This window comes from Magnolia sinica, chromosome 8 (assembly GCF_029962835.1).
Source record: "Magnolia sinica isolate HGM2019 chromosome 8, MsV1, whole genome shotgun sequence".
NCBI classification, from domain to species: domain Eukaryota; kingdom Viridiplantae; phylum Streptophyta; class Magnoliopsida; order Magnoliales; family Magnoliaceae; genus Magnolia; species Magnolia sinica.
The window spans coordinates 21,887,121-21,897,851 of record NC_080580.1 but is presented as its reverse complement, the minus strand read 5'-3'; the positions used below and the strand labels follow the sequence as shown (position 1 = coordinate 21,897,851).

The 10,731-nt window shown below is 42.4% G+C and overlaps 1 pseudogene; it reads right to left on the bottom strand.

Moving 5' to 3' along the window:
* Nucleotides 1-8,827: 8,827 nt before the first annotated feature.
* On the bottom strand, nt 8,828-10,731 carry LOC131254169 (chalcone--flavanone isomerase 1-like; annotated as a pseudogene).

Here is a 10,731-nt window from a genome sequence, read left to right as displayed (position 1 = left end):
TTCCATTTAATGATGAATTTTAGTCCATAATAAATTTATTTGAGAGTTTGGAAGTTTATTCCGAAGATACCTAGATTTATAGTTAATAAATTTCATATCTAACTTACTATTTATAATGGGGAACCTAAATATGGGCTTCTAATTCCTCAACTTCGTAGTTCTTTTGGGAATTTATTGAGTATATTTATCTAATTCATGATCCTATCCTAGTCACGTAAAGCTTATAATGGTCCATTCCCTCAGGCACAGTTAATCTCATTCTCATGTTTTGATACCAACTGTGACATCCCGAATTTTCGTGCCCCCCCCCCCCCAATTTATATCACATCCAATTACATTCACGAGAGTAAAATCAACCGTATTTATTACTAGTGTAAAAAGCGTCTGACTAATCTTCAAACGCCCTCTCCACGAGAGCCTATTATATCATATTAAAGTAAACAATGAAAAACATATAAACAAATAAATTTCAATGTCATTCTTCTTCTTAATTCGAATGTATCTTCCACAAAATGATTATCGTCCATATCGTCAACTTGTAATTCACCTCCAACATCTGTATGGTTGGAGAGGGTCAATGCCCTACTCATAGTGATGTTTATCCTTTAAGATTAACAATAATTTAAGTGATTCATAAGACTAATGTGAGGGTTCTAGTACGTCTCGTACTCCACCACTACAAGTAGTAATAGTATGGGTAACCAATATATTTATGAATGCATGCCTATCAAAATGTGTGCGGTCCATCGTACGTAGTGATTATCACAATGTGAAATACAATTCGTAGAAAACCCAGCTCGCCCCACATCTCATACTATAGAGATTCGTTGGCGTGTCCAACGCTACCGTGCATTTGCGTGAATATCTCAAGACAACACAACACACAGATAAGATGAATTACGTGACACGATTTGTTCATAGAGTGACTATTTACGACATCCAATCCCAGAAGTGATGTAACACGCATTGAGAATTACCTACATCAATTTATGCACCGCTATCCAAAATCCATGAAATTACACGTCGACCAAGAGAGTTACTACCCAGATCGTATTATGTTCACGATAAAATTATGAACTACTATATATGAGGCTTAGAACACATTACTTGCATCAATAGAGAAATAAGTCGAATCATGAGGGTTTTGGAATTCCAAGACATTCCCAAGTCATAAAGAAAGGAGAAAAGTAACATTAAGTTATCTCAATAAAAGAGAAGAGTAGCAAATAGGCTAACTCAACAAGAATTAGGGGATATGAGCAAAAGGTCAACTCAATATAGAGTGGAAGCTCGCATCGTTCTCAAAATTGGCAAAAGGTAAGGTTTGTATCCATCATCTAATATAAATTCATAAAAACCACGCATAATTAAATCATACCTTAACCATAATTTCCAAAAGAATAAATAATTGATAATAGTAAATCAATCAATTTCATGGCAAATCACACTAATATGAAACTATGCAAGAGCAAGATAAATCATATCAACTCAAAATAATGTAAAATTAAAGGAATCCATTACTTTAGCCTTAGATTTAAACCCTAGGTAGATATCAATATAGGAAAGCTTTTACATAAATCACGACATCGCTTGAATAAGAGAGGGACACTATACGTGTAGAGAAGGAAGAGGATGATGGCGTCTAGGCTTCCTCTCTCTCTCTCTCTTTCTCTCTCTTCCTCTTTCTCTTTCTTTCTCTCTCTCTCTTTCTCTCTCTCTCTCTCTCTCTTTCTCTTTCTGTAAGGCCCGTATCCGAAACCGTACCGTTCCTTAGACTTCCGCGATCCTTCCTATCGAATTCCGGTAACCAGCAAACTGTAATCGGCATTTGTGCACGACCCTAAGTTGTATCCCGTAGATCTGAATTGACTCGACCCGAGACTTGTACCGTTGCGACCGCACTATCGCCGCAGTTCCAACGCCGCGTCTTGTGCACCGATGCGATACCTAGGATAGGATATGTGGGCCCGCATTTATCTCGAAGAAACGCTACGTTTTTGCAAATCTCGAGAGAATCTCTCCAACCCATTCTATCAATCAATCAAGTCAAGTACACATCCCATCTCTAGCCCATGCTTAATTTCTTTCTCCTTAAGACAAACAACTCACCTAAGTCAACTCTCAAGTCAAGTACATCATCACCCACCCATCACCTCTCTCTTACAACCACCCTCTCTCTCTCTCTCTCTCTCTCTCTCTCTCTCTCTCTCCACGCATTCCCCAAGCACCAAGAGAAGCAACCGTCTAAGCTATTCTCAAGGGGAGAAGAGACCCAAGTGTGGCTCACTTTCTAACCCTCTCATCTCACCATCCAACCCTTCAATCTTCATCATCCTCCATCAAAGAGTGAGCTTAGGAGCTTAGCATTCCAAGGAGCTAAAGAAGAGAACCATAGGTGGATGATCTTAGTGGGTGATCTTAGGTGTAGATGATGATCTTTGTTCGTGAGGCAAGTGGGGCCTATCGGTCAATGGTAGGGATTCCATTTTAGACCCAAGGTGTGGCCTATGGCCCACCATGATATGTATGTGTGACCCATGAGGGGTCCATTCTCCATGGACTCCACCATGATGTTATTTGTTATCCATCTTGTATTAGGTCATGTAGACCTTGAAATTTGTAGTGGGAATGGGATTTCCACCCTAGATTTTTGATTTAGGGCCCACCTATTTTGGGACCCATCTTGATGTATGTATTGCAATATCTAGGGGAGCTCATAGTCATGGAGCTCCCTCACCTCATCTCTCTCTCTCTCTCTCTCTCTCTCTCTCTCTCTCTCTCTCTCTCTCTCTCCTTTCCCTGTTTGTGGACCACCCTGATGAATGTATTTTTGATCCACGCTGTCCACTTTGGGCCTGCATGACCAACCGGTCACACAGGCCCAAGTGGAAGGGATAAACCCACTGGCCAGCTTGATTTCCCAAGCTGTGTGGCCCATTTGCGTGGGCCCCACTTTGATGTATGTATTACATGCACACGCAGTCCAGCAGGTGGACTGTGTGGCTGCTATGATGGGGCCCGCATGACCTGTCGATCATGCAGGACCGTCTGGTGGGAAGACGCATACCAGTTTGATTTGTTGGAGTGGGGTGGCCCACTCATTTGGACCCCACCTTGGTGTGTGTACCTTCAATCCACACCGTTCATCTCAAGTCACCCAACCTTGATGAAGTTCAGATGGGCCGCACCATAATGAGGCAGCAACGATGATAGTGCTGTGACACTTTTTAGGCCATTACGGTTTTAATTGCCACTCCACCTGAGGGCTGTGGGACCCAGCTTGTTGTGTGTTATATCTACACCATCTGTCCATTTAGAGAGATCATTTTTGGGCTTGATCCAAGATGGGTCAGTGGGCAGGGATCTACCCAGCCACTGCTGGCCACCTTGATATATCTATTTTTACCACCCAGCCCACGTGAGTGGGTAGGTGTTTGGGGGCTAGCCCACCCGATTGGGTGATGTATGGGGTCAGCCACCTCCTGGGTGACCCATGTGTGAGTGGGACCCACCGTGATGTGTGCAGTATCCACATCATCTAGCTGCTGGACTGCCCAACAAGCAGGGACGTTGGTGGGCCGACCGGTCAGTAGTCGTCCACCTCGCTTTATGTATTTTATCCTTGCTGCCATTCAAACTGTGGCCCACCTTAATGTATGTTAATCGTCCAGCAGTGATCCACCGTAATATGCATTTTATCCAGACCGTCCATCCAATTTTCTATATTGTTTTAAACCATGGACCTGGAAATGAGGCAGATCCAAAGCTCCTTTGATCCACACCTCAGGAAACAGTGGGGCTGATGTCCGGTATTGAAATAGTCTTGGGCCCACTGCGATGTTGTGAAGAAGCCCAGCTAGGGGCTATGAGGCCACTGATGAGGCCCACTATGCATGTGTCCTATCCAGGCCACCTAGCTGCTGGACGTCCAGCAAGCTCAGCGTGTAGATGGGCTGGATGCCCAGCTGTTGGTCCACCTGGCAGCTTGTGTTGTATATTCATATGGCCAATCCATGGTAGGGCCCGCTTGATGATGAGTGAGGCCCACCATAGATGTATATTTTATCCAAGTTGTCCACCTGTTTACGCCCATCAGGTCCAGCATGCAGCTGGGTTGACCGTCCAAGGTGGTCCACCGTGCTGTATGTAGATTATATCCTTGTGCTGTATGTAGATTATATCCTTGCTGCCCTCAAATTGTGGGGCCCATTGTGGCGTAAGGGGCCCCCCACACGCTCTATTAGTCCTTTCCGGGCCTGCCTTATAATAGGGGCCCACCATAACGCAGCAGATCCAAACTCTAGGTGGACGTACTCCAGCCAACGGTTGGCCTGGGGCACCCATTAAGGGGCTGCCTTGTAAGGCCCACCTTGTTGTTTATGTCATACACGTTATCCATCTTTTTTCCCAGATAACACTAGGGCCATGGGCCCCATTGTGAGTCAGATTCAGATCCTAAATAGGCTGCACCTTAGGAGCAATGGTGGTTAAAAGCCCACCATTGTAAACATCCCTAGGGCCCATTGTTAAGCCCACTTCCACCCTTACCTAGTGGGCTAACCTAAATCATTGGGCCCCCATCGATGATTGTATTACCGCCTTTCTTTATTGTGCTAACCCAAACCATTGGGTCCTATTAATACCTTGAATAGGTTATGACAGTCTAACATGGGCCGTACCATAAAGACTACTTTGTGCCTAATGGGGCGTATCGTTCCGCTCCTACTCCTTGAATGTGATATATCGGTTAAGACCGGTTATTCGCTGTTACATTTGATAATCATGCTAGTTTACTTAATCTAGTATGACATACTAAGAACATGCTTAGTATAATATCATGATACATACCCATACGCATTATTTGTATGCCTGATATGAGGAATGATTAATCATAGCATATGCCATTGGGCTGAGATATTTATGAGATTCCTTATGAAATGGAGTTGCTCCACATGATCGTACGATAGGCGCTGGTTTGATGCATGACTGGATGGTATGACTCATGCATCTCGCATTTGTGTGACATGAGCACTACATGCCCTAATGACATCAGGGCCGTGGCCTCCACAGGCACATCGTGGATAGCCGGATTGGACACCAAAAATACTTTGTTCTAGCACTGTGGGTATATAGGATGTCCATAGGTGAAAGTCCCAGAACCTTTTGGTACTAAGAGACGCTTCAATGTCTAGACTGAGTGGATACACCAGCGCACGAGTGCCGAATACCAGTAAGCCACGTCTCTCGCTGTATTGTGGTCGGTTGGAATGTTGTGTGGCCTTATCAGCCTAAGCGAGGGGGTTGTAAGCTAGGCTGAGTTTGACCCGCTCGCAAATGGGTCCGCTATCGATGAGCCGAGTAAGTATTGGCAGACTACTGGTCAGGCGAATAGTTTGGTCTCTTCCACTCGCTGGGCTATGTGGCTAGGGAGGCGGTAGTCAATGTGGAGTATACTAAACCCGGTGATATCACAGAGAGGAACTGTACTGATATATGTACTTGATGAGGATTGACATACTTATGTTGCATCTCGTATATGACATTTGGCTACGTAGACCTCGCATCGCATGGCCTTGGTATGGTCGATGGCATTCATGCCTTGTATCGTATAGCCTTGGTACAGCTGATAGTATTCATGTACGTACTAGTATATTTTCGTATTGCTTTGATATTGTATACTCGACACTTGCCTTGCACACATACTTACACCACCCTCTAAGCTTTTCGTAAGCTTATACACGACCGTTGCGTGCAGGTGGCGTCGGATTGCAACAGCACTGAGGCAGGGCGCGTGACAGATTATTTTGGAGCTTTTTGATCATCTTGTATTTCCTTTTCTGCATTGTACTCAAATGATTTATTATAGTAGATATGTGGTGATGTTATTTTGTGACTTGGTTATGTTTGTGGTTATGCTCCATTACAAAAAAATTCATATTAAAAATCCTCTTTATACGATCCTAGGATCGAAATCTAGCATATGGGTGCCGGGATCCAAGAATGAGGCACTGTGGAGGCTGTCGGCACTAGATTCGACGATCAAAAATTCTATGAGCCTGATTTTCGAGTTTGGGGTGTGACACTTTCTCTCTCTTCCTTGGGCATTGGGAGATTAGGCGTATGAGTGGAAAGGGGAATGCACACCCCTTTTATAAAAGGAGTGGGCGTACGAGAGGGGTGTGTTTCATATCCCACTTGGATTAGGTTTTTCCAATTTACCCTTTTTCTGATGATCTTTCTTTAAATCTAATTCGTCCATTGTGTTAGAGTCGTCGGATAGAGCTGGGTTATATGATTTTCTTGGTGATCCAAAATTCATATTGGCCTATCTTGAAAATTTTTCTAACGGGTGCTAAAACAAATTTGATTCCAATTAATGATCTACACTTAATCATCAAGGCCCAATTTTGGGAGATATGTGTAGTCATGATTGGAAAACAATTGGACAAAGTTTTATGGTTGATCGATGGTGGGAAAAGCTTAAATCTAAAATTTCACCTGTTATGACAAAATGAATAAATTGGCTTTAAAGCAGTCAATATTCAACGGTGTATGATCATAGATCGGGGCTTAAATTTTGTATGATTTCGTAGTCATATGAGGCCAAAGTGTGGTCCAAATTTGAGTTGTGATTGACGGTATGAATTGGGTCAATTGGAAGCTTTAGACTTAGGAAGAGTTGGAAAGCCTAAAGCGAATAACTTCGCGGCTAAGTAAAAACTTACCAAGGTGGGGTTCTCATATTTCATATTTGTCTATATGATGAAAAATCTAACTCATTCATACGAAGGGAAATACCCTACTATGACTACCCATGACCTTTCTTCACTTGATGGACACTAAAAGCAATGGTTAAGGGGCTGATTTGTCAATTGGGTCACTTTTACAATGATCTAAAGACTGAAATTCGACGTGTATGGTTAATTTATGATAAATAGGCATGGTATAAATTTTCACATGAAACGGATCATGAGAATTATACGATCTAAAATTTAGGGGTATAGGTTAATGGCATCAGTTATTTACGATTTTGTCATCTTTTATTTCTCCAACTTTCAGTGTTTGTAATGTCGGAATACACCATCAAAATACATTGAAATTTGATCAATATTCTTTATTTTTTATTCTCTTTCCATTGCCCCATTTTGGGCCTTCATCGTTTACAGATGACCAAGATGCCTTTTTAATGAGTTATACTGCCTCGAGGTCTAAATTAAAGCTTTCATATATCTAATAAAGAAGTCAATTGGCAATTGTGACATATTCCTTACGATCTTTGAACTAATCAGTTCATTTTCATATTTAGGCGGCCCATTTGGCAGATCCAAATATGATGGACGATCAGATGCATGTTAAAAATAGAAAAACTTGATGGTTAGTACTCTGATCATGTATGTCGATGGTTGTATGGTCGGTTTTGTGAAAGAATGAACACAAGTGGGTTTTTCGAGTGATTAAGAGGTAGAACATGTATACCATTAGATTCAAGTGACTTATTCACATGTGTGAGTTTCTTAGATTGTAGTTCTGATGGTGGGTTAAGCGTATTCATAGGTAATGAATAAGATGAATGGATTAGAATCTCAACTCGATATGTGTACGAGAGGATGTAAAAATCAAATAGCTAGTTTACTACGATCGGGTGGTCCAAAATCAAAGTGGACAGTTAGATGTCTTTGTCTAATAGTGCATATTTGATTGAGCAGTTGGTTATGATGAACATGCAATCATATTTAGATATATGATGGTCCTGTCTTAAAACAATGGTCAGATGGCCTGATCCATAGATGGAGATCATTCCCAATGGTCAGATTCATATTGGAGAATAGGCGTAACGTTAAGATAATTAAATAGGTATCGTACACATGTATATACTAAGTTAGATTTCATAGTAACATTCGAGAACTTTCAATACTCAAGTATTGAAAAGTTCATGGCGTTACAAGGAGAGCCAAGTGCAGCATGTGCACATTGACATGATCATGATGCCAACCCCTTTCCTCTGAATTTTGGCATCCACCGGGATGGCCTTGTGGATTATTTTCCACGTGAGAAGCGAGTGTTTGGGAGGGAGCTTGGGGTGCCACACCCATTTCAACCAAGATTTCAAAACGCCATGAGGACGGATGCTATTCTAAGTAAGGCCTGCAGTATAAACTCGCCGACATAGACCCCAACTAGATGCATCTATCGGCTAAGGCAGAGAGGTACATATTCCCTTTTCTGAGATATGGTCGAGGACAGACTGCAGGAGTAGGTAGCTGAGTTGGGACTGCGAAGACCATCTGGATGGTCCAATCGCATCGCTGACCTTAGTAGGACGGTGGATGGAGGATGATGGGGGCAGTTTCCAGTCAATAGGGGGGCCAGACTGGACCAGTCATCAGTCCAGGAAGCGCAGTCCCCTCTGCCGATAAACCATCACGTTTGTGTTTTTTTTTTGGGTTAGCTTGTTAGTACTCACCCATGTCAGTACACACACTCCATGTTACCGAGACCTCAAGTGTTGAAACGAGGTATCTCCACTCACGGGCTCGCTTGCTTTGCTAGTTGTGGTGCGTTTAGCTTGGACAAATATGGACGTGTGCCACATTGACACGTGGCCCAAATCACCCATTCAATCTGTCGTGGTTTAAGTTGCTGCATATTACCATGCTTAATTCAAAGTAGATATTGACTCATCTAAGAAACTACTTAAACAAGATTTAAGGAAAAAAAAGAAAAACTAAACTGCACTCCACAACATTGTTAACACAAACCATAGTTAATCGCAATTAACAGTGCAAAATCACTAATTCAAACTCACAAAAACAAAGCTTATTTCATCTCAATTCTTCATATAACTCCTCAGCTTTTCTCCTTCTGACTCTCCTTCCTTTTGAGCCTTTTCAAAAATGAATTCTTTCAAAAGTTGGGATACCTGCGTCGCAAAACACCATTTGGCCTTAAGGAGAAATGCGGTGTTCGCCGGTTATCAATTCAAGAACTGCTTCCATCAGCTGTTTATTGTCTATAATTGCATTGCCTTGTTCTGGTATGCAACTATCTTTGGAGAATCCAATCTACAATGAGAACAGAATATGCATGATCATTGATTCCTGAAACCAGCTGACCCATTACCCACCCTAGTGAAAGATGATAACATATATATATATATATATATATATAATCAATGCACGTGAATCGCATCTTTCCTGCTGATGTGTCAGGAGTCTATGACATCTTGTCTTTGCTGAGAATTGAAAATCAGGCTAATTAATGGAATTGTTACGAGTGCAGCACTTGTATGTTTACTTAGACCATTGGCTGATCATTGACTTAGAAGTTAGATGGTATGGAACGTGTGATTAGTGGGTCAGCTGTTTTTTTTTTTTTTTTTTTAAAAAAAAAAAAAAATTTATAACCCAAGTGATCCATAACTCAGGTGGGCTACAGGAGGTTGCCCACCATAGAAACGTCCAGATGAAATGTGGGGTCTACCTTCTTCGTTACATGCATGCCATCCATCCATCCTATTGATCATCACATGAGCTTCCCCGGGACGAAGGAGCACACCAAAATTCAGGTCATTCCCAAACTCAGGTAGGCCACACTGCCGGTTTTAAGCATAATTGTACATTTCTCTGCGTGCTGTATACCATTTAAGTTATGGACTGAGATGATTCTCGTTCTCTGCAGTGAATATGGGCACGTGCATCAGATTCACGGTTTGGATTCCACGTTCACATCACAGGAGGACCCCACACAACTCTAACGCATATGATCCTAGAAAAGGACATCTAAAACAGAATCGACAACCATGGACCACATGTTCACGAAACATCCATCTATCTAACAGGCAGAATTCTCCCATCTGTGCCACCCTGGGCTCACTAGATGGATGGCATGAATGATCATACACGACTGCGTGTATGCTGGGCCAAACATCATCATCATCTCCCGTATGCGCGGCTTCGGTGGATACCTCGATTCACCTAGGTTTGTGGGACCCCTTTCTGTGAGGGCCACCTTGATACATGTAATTACATCCACGCCATCCATATGTATTGAAAATTCATTTTTGGGCATGGTCCAAGAAATGAGGCAGATCTAAATCTCAGATGGACTTTAGTACAGGAAGCAATACTAATTGGCCATTAAAAACTTCTTGTGGGCTAGAAAAGCTTTAGATCAAGATGAAATTTGTGTCGCCTCTTCATAGAGGTCTTTGGACCTTATCAACAAGTTGGATGGAAAATAAATATTCTGGTTGACTCCACGAAGTTTTTAATGGTGGGGATTCTATCATGACTGTTTCCTCTGGTGTAGTCCACCTACGATTCGAGCCTTCTTCATTTTTGGCATCATGTCTTAAAATGAGCATTCAAAATGGTTGGACAGTGTGGATTTAGGGCACATACATCACTGTGAGCCCCACAGTCAGGGTTCCTCTCACTTGGGTGGATCCGGGATCTCACCTAATCCGCTCCCGTTAATTAAACAAAACAAAATAAAAAATGGATGGTCGATGTCTCTTTTACGTACCGTCGAAGATCCAGGTGGAGCGTTTGTGAATATAATGGAAGCTTCTGGTGGGAATGTTTGGTCTTGAAACGCCTCTTTGAACTTTTCATCGGCTGTGGCTCGAGCATCCGTGAACGATCCAATGGCTTTCGAGAAGGCCACGTATTGTTGACCAGTCAACGGTAAGATCATTGTCACCCTCCTAAATTTCTCGAAGAGGCCTAACAT